This window comes from Platalea leucorodia, assembly GCF_965183815.1.
Source record: "Platalea leucorodia genome assembly, chromosome: 5".
In the NCBI taxonomy this organism is placed as follows: domain Eukaryota; kingdom Metazoa; phylum Chordata; class Aves; order Pelecaniformes; family Threskiornithidae; genus Platalea; species Platalea leucorodia.
In genome coordinates this window covers 16,180,098-16,186,163 of record NC_138827.1, presented here as the reverse complement: position 1 = coordinate 16,186,163, position 6,066 = coordinate 16,180,098, and positions in this window count along the sequence as shown.

Below are 6,066 nucleotides of genomic sequence, written 5' to 3'. Positions count from 1 at the left end.
CCTCCCCTCCCCCCCCCCCCGACTTCCCGCCACGGCCTCGTGGCGCGGCTGAGGGGAGCCGCCGCCGGCGCCATCTTCCCCCCTCGCCCCCGCGATGCTGGGGGGGACCCCAGCACCCACGACGGATTTCAGCGTTCCCGCACACAAAAAAAACCAAAAAACAAAAAAAAAAAAAAAAGAGAGGAGCGCGATGGGTGGGTGATGTCCCCCACCAGGGTTGTGAGAGCCCCAACACAAAGTCCATACGGCATAAACCAGTGGATGTCCGCAAGGTGCCAGGTTCCGGAGCTTCCACATCTGCATCCCTGTCAGAGGGACAGCCGACGCCATGCTGGTCTGGGCACCACCACCATAGCAGTGGGTCCTCACCATCCATGCCAGGCACCGGCTGGCCTTTGCCATTGGACCCAGCAGTGTTTGTAGAGAAGGAAGCTTTTCTGGAAAGTAAATTAAAAACCCAGACAATTAGTGGTCTCAGTTCCTTTATACTGTCGAGCATACGTGACTTATCCGGAGTCCCCTATCAGGGCCCTCCTTGCAACATACATAGGTTAAACTGGATGAAGATGCATTTGACATCTGCAGCAAGATGCTGATTTTAGTTACGCTCTTTAAAGTCCGGCTTTATCACAGGACGGCACCCATGGCAAAAGTTGTGTCCTTTCACTGCTTTGACAAAGTTACAGTCATCCTGCACAGACTCAGGAGAGTAAAGCTCTTGCCGGGGCCCTCCCTCCTAAGCAAATAAACAAGCGCCATGTTTTCCTACTCACTGGGTAGCTAGAAGCTGTTTTAGATTACACTTTTCAGTACGTCGAAGATCATCAGCATTTTATGAATCAGAATTTTAGCATTTAGCATAAAGGTACAACTCAGGTACTTTCTGCTGCAGCTTTTCTCACAAAAAGCAATTAAACTTAATTATTCCCAGACTGCGGGGTGCATTGGAGCAAGGCCTTGAGCACCCCAGCAGATACTTCTGTCTGTGCTGGCCTTACCGTGAGAAAGGAAGAAAAGCCACAGCTGCCAGGATTGCTCACCAAACCTGCCTGCAAAAGGAAAACATTTCGATTCATATTTTGAAGCTGCAGTTTCTGCCATTACAAGCTCTATTTTCCATTTTAAGTATTCACAGGCCAGTGTTTCCCCATATTTCACAACATTTGCTTATTGCTTCTTGCATTCCAAGACTTCATCAATTGTCTCCTTTTTTGCTTTTTCAACAGATTCAGAGCTGGAGAGGGAGAGCAATTTAACCTGGAGCCGCCGAGCAGCTGCCAGATGTAGAGCAGCGCTCACACATTTGCTCACTCCATTTGCAGCGCTCACACAAAGCAAAGACATCTGTTTGAAATATGCGAGCAGAGAGGCCATAAGCCTGTTTGTACCCCCACAGAGATGCAGCAACAATCCTCTGCCTTTCCTAGCATCTCTCCTGAATTACACTTAGGTGTAAGAGAATAGACCTCTCCTAACACCTTGCCACCCCCACCGTTCTCAGTCTGTATTTTTCTGCTTACAGGCTGCTGCTTCCACAGCTGATTCAGGATCGTTGATCCTAGTATGTTCTTTTTTTGTTTTGGGGCTTTTAGGACAAAGGGGAAGGGGGTTTTGAGCTTTTTGTTAGCTTCTTCGCAGAGCGGCAGAGATTTCTCTTAGCATCAGTGTTCATCGCAGGATTTCACTACAGGCTGATATGGCAGAACTGCTAGAAACAACACATGGTGAAGCACTGACCCATAATGCAATTAGCAGCCTTCCCCAGAAGCATTTTTCAATACCCTAGGGCACCCAGAATTTGCTGACTATTTGATTCATGACGCCCCAGATTCCTGACATTGCTTAAGCAAACCACAGGTCCAGGAACTGAAAGATTCTGTCTTCTGATCCCTTTTCTAAGGCTACTGCCTTTGTTTTCTTAGAGCAAATAAATTTCTTTCCCGCCTCCGTTTTCCTGGTCAGAGGAATGTAAGTTTAAATCTCGGCTCCCAAGGGAGAGGTATTTGTTAATTTTACAATATGCTATCCAAATGCTAAGAGTTTAACACACAGTTGCTCCAAAATGAGCACCCAGATTTTATTTCATTTACAATTGTTCAATTAGCAGTCATCTAAGGAATTCTGAAAAACTGCTGGGTGTGAATATACAGGCTCACAGAGATTTGTTGTTCTTAATCCAGATGCAACCCTGGCAAGCAGAGATGTGCAAAAAAAAAAAAAACCAAACAAAACCACAAACCGAAACCCACACCTCGTCCAGCCAAGGTGAAGGGCACTGCTCATCCAGCGCTTGGCTGGACAACAGCCTGCATCCATCACCTGAGAGAAGACAAATGCTACTGTCATCCAATCTCCTGAGCTCCGTCCATCACTGCTCAGCCAGGTTGGCTTTTTTTGGTTGGTTGGTTTGTTTTTTTTTGTTCTGTATGTTTTGTTGGTTTTTTTTTTTTTTTTTTTTAAAAAAGGTGGATGTTAAAACTCACCTACCAAACCACCTGACAGCGAGAAGTATCAGACGTGGTACACCAAGGAAACGTTTTGATTTGATCCTAACGGAGCCCTGTGAATAGGTTTGGTCTCTCCCAATGGTTGGTCCTACGAGGCATCCCGAAAGCATCCTCTACCCTACACAGCCCCTCTGAGCCCGCTGGGAGGTTCTGTGGCACACAGGCACCTCCACACTGAGCACGGCCTCAAGGCCACCACCTCCCTCCTCCCCAGCCTTCAGCTTTAATGCCTTGGGAGAGACCATGTCTGATTTCCAGAAGATGTTGGCTTGGATATTACCCAGCTACGGAGGCAGAACTCAAAGTGTCTATAAATGTATTTCTGAATCAAGGGAGGGAGGAGTAATTTTATCATTTCTTGGAGCGATCTGGAAAATAGCATTCCCCACATCTGGGAACCAAAGTGCCTTAAAAAAGGCTCTGGAGCAGAGAACACGTCATATCTATGTGAAGGGCTATGTAAGTAGATAGCATGCTCTTATTGTTTTATCAGATATTACTGCCTGGCCGTGGCCGGGCTGTCTGCAGGAAATAGGCACCGACTCATTTTCTTACAGTCCTGTTCCTCTGGAGGCATGAAGCTTTGCCTGAGAGACTTACCCAGTTCAGTTTGTTTTCCTGTTTCTAACTGCGCTCTCAGCTCTGGGTCAGTCTGCAATGACTAACTGATCTGCCACATCAGCTTCAGCGCGGGGTTATCTCCAACCAGCCTTCAAACAGAGAGAGGAGAGGCTTGTTGGAATACCCAGCGTTTAACAGGTCACTGCACAGACAAACGTCTTAAGCTGGATGAGAGGGCGAGGGTTTGAACAAACACTGCCCTGAAACAAGAACCGGCAGTAGCTCCTTTTGCTTTGTTCACGGGTTCTCTTTGCTGTGCTTGTGCGCAGTTCTGTCCTGCAAAGTCTGCGTAACATCCAGTTAACAGCCGTAACCTTCTGTTTACAGATGTGGTTTGCCCTTCGATTCACCTTTAGGCAAAAGCGGTTGAACTGGACAGTGAAGTCGTGGCATTTCAGGGAATTTAAACAGCTACGCAGTTAGTGCCAAACACTAGTTAGTGCCCCGTTCCTCTCTGTCCTACCTACTGGGTCCTAGCATGACTTGCCACTTACTGCACTACAAACAGAGAGCACACATGCATCGTGCCCTGTGCAGGCATTTAGTGAACATACAGGAAGGGCTTGAGTTAGTCACTAGTCACTGTAGGGCGGGCTTACAAATTACAGCAGAATTCAGTACAGGAGAAAAGATCCTGTGCTTTGCATACACAGCTACACAGAGATAGGCCGGGGGGGTTAAAGAAAGATTTGGTACCAACTCTGCCCCGTACGGCTAAGCAAAAGCTGGAAGAGGTGCAGGGAAGGACCAAAGTGCAACCAGCAAAGGGCACCCTATTCCCTTCCTGGTTTGGTGCCGATCAGGACTGACCCTGGATCAGCAGTAGCAGGTTAACTCCTGTGCTGGGTGGGACCCTCACCAAGAAAGGCTGAGGAGACCTGGGTGAGACTTGGCCTGCACCGCTTACTAATGCTATTACCAATACCTCCCCTTCAGAGAGAAACTTTTTACCTATGCTGGCCCTCTAACTTGCCATATCGTTTCCCGCCTGATTTCAGCAAGCTCTGGAAGAGGTTCTGCCGTCAGACCTCCATGCACTGTCTTTTACTTGACCTCATCTAACAAGTCCATTCCCCAAGCTCAAGAGCGGGACACTTTTAAAAATTTTACTCACCAGGGAAGTTTCACCAGAGGCAAAGCATGGGGACTGCTAGGATTCACAGAGGCTTTTATTGTCTCATTAAGCTCTCCTTAATGAGAACTTCCTCACCTGCTGCACTCTCCCTCCCATTCATTTGCACCCACTATCATGCTGCTGGTACTTTCAAGGCTGTCTTAGCTCCCACTCTTTCCTCCCTTTTTCCTCTTAACTGTTCTGAGCTCAGTTTCTGTTTCCATGCTCTCATCCAGGTCCCAAGGAGAAAATACCTTCTCCTCTTGGGCTACTGCTTGCCACATCCTCCTTGGCTGGTTTTCTCCCTGGTATCTCTGCAGCTTCACACAGCTCCAGAGTTACCGGCTGTACTCTCTCCTCCAAAGCAAGGCAGCGACGGCTCTTGTTGAGATCCCTGACTTACGTGCTTGCTAAAACAGTGTAGAACTGCCGGGCAGAGCAATAATCCATGGCTGTCGAGGACCTACTGCGTGCTGCAATTCACCCCAGGCTTTAACTGCTTGAGATTCTTGATACATCTTCATCTAAGATCCTGTCTTCGTTACTGAAGCAGCTGTCACAAGACCCAGTTACACCATGATTGTCCCTCAACATGCTTAAAACACCACAGTTATTTTCTCTTGCACTAAAGATATAGGAACATCTTACCATCCTGCTAGACCCTAGTCTGACCAAAACTGTAACGCTGATCCAGTGCCACTTAGGGCTGTGATTGAATCAGGTCAGGACACATCCAGGCTGTAAGTGGGTTCTGCCCGTTCTCTTCAGCATACAGAGGTCTGTCATCCCTCACCCGAACCGGCCCCATGACATCTTCCTCCCATCTACACCGGCTAGTCAAGTATCACCATCCCTTGCTACCTTCCTTGGAGGGCCGCTCTGGGCCACAGCTCCGGCCGGCACAGTTTCTGCACTCAGAAGGCACAGCCTGTGACAAAACCTCTAACCAGAAATCACCTGCCAAGTCTTCCTGAGCTCTTCACCAAGATGTTCTGGTGATTGCATATTTACCTTGCCTAACACCAAAGTATTAATGACCCCACCAGACTGCTCACCCTGGTCTGCTAATTCATACCAAATACTCTCAAAACTTGCTTATTCTCTCAGCTAAGGCTCCCCCGTGCACAGCCTGAACAGCCCCGCACGCCCCAATGGCTCTGCACGTCCCAGCCTGCTGTTTGTACGAGCGGGGCTGTTGGATCGGCCCCTCCGCGGGACCAATGAGGGCCTCACGCCAGCGGGGCAGCAGGTTCAGCACCTTTCTCAATGACCGCAAATAGCAGGGGGTTCAGGCTGTTCCACCCATCCGATCCCATCTGAAAGAGCCTTGAGAGCAAAGCTGCGTCAGAGGGGGGCACAGCTGCCAAAAGAGTCGTTCAACCTCTTTGGGTTGTTTGCATGCCTTTGGAAAAAAAATTCCCTTTTTTTTTCATTCAAGCTTTTCTAGATAAGTGCATGACAAACACAAGTATCAGAGAGAATGAACAGCCTGCCTCCTAGTTGGGAATGAGGGGCTATCACAATTATCACTGTGATAATGAGATAGTCTGAACATGAGGGAACTCGATACAATGGGAGATTTATCTTGGAACCAGTCCCTTGGCAGCCTGACCCCGTATTGATGTCAGCTCGGCTTCTCATTGCACAAAGGCTAGGGATCAGACCCGGGGTGACGGACCCCTCTCTATCTCAAGCGCACCCTGTAGCACAGCAATGGCCATTACCATCGATGAAACATTCGCTTCTCCCTGTTTTCTCCCAACAGTATTTTGGCAAGTGTTCTCAGGATCGGCTGCCTGAAAGCTTTCCCAGCCCCTTCCCCAT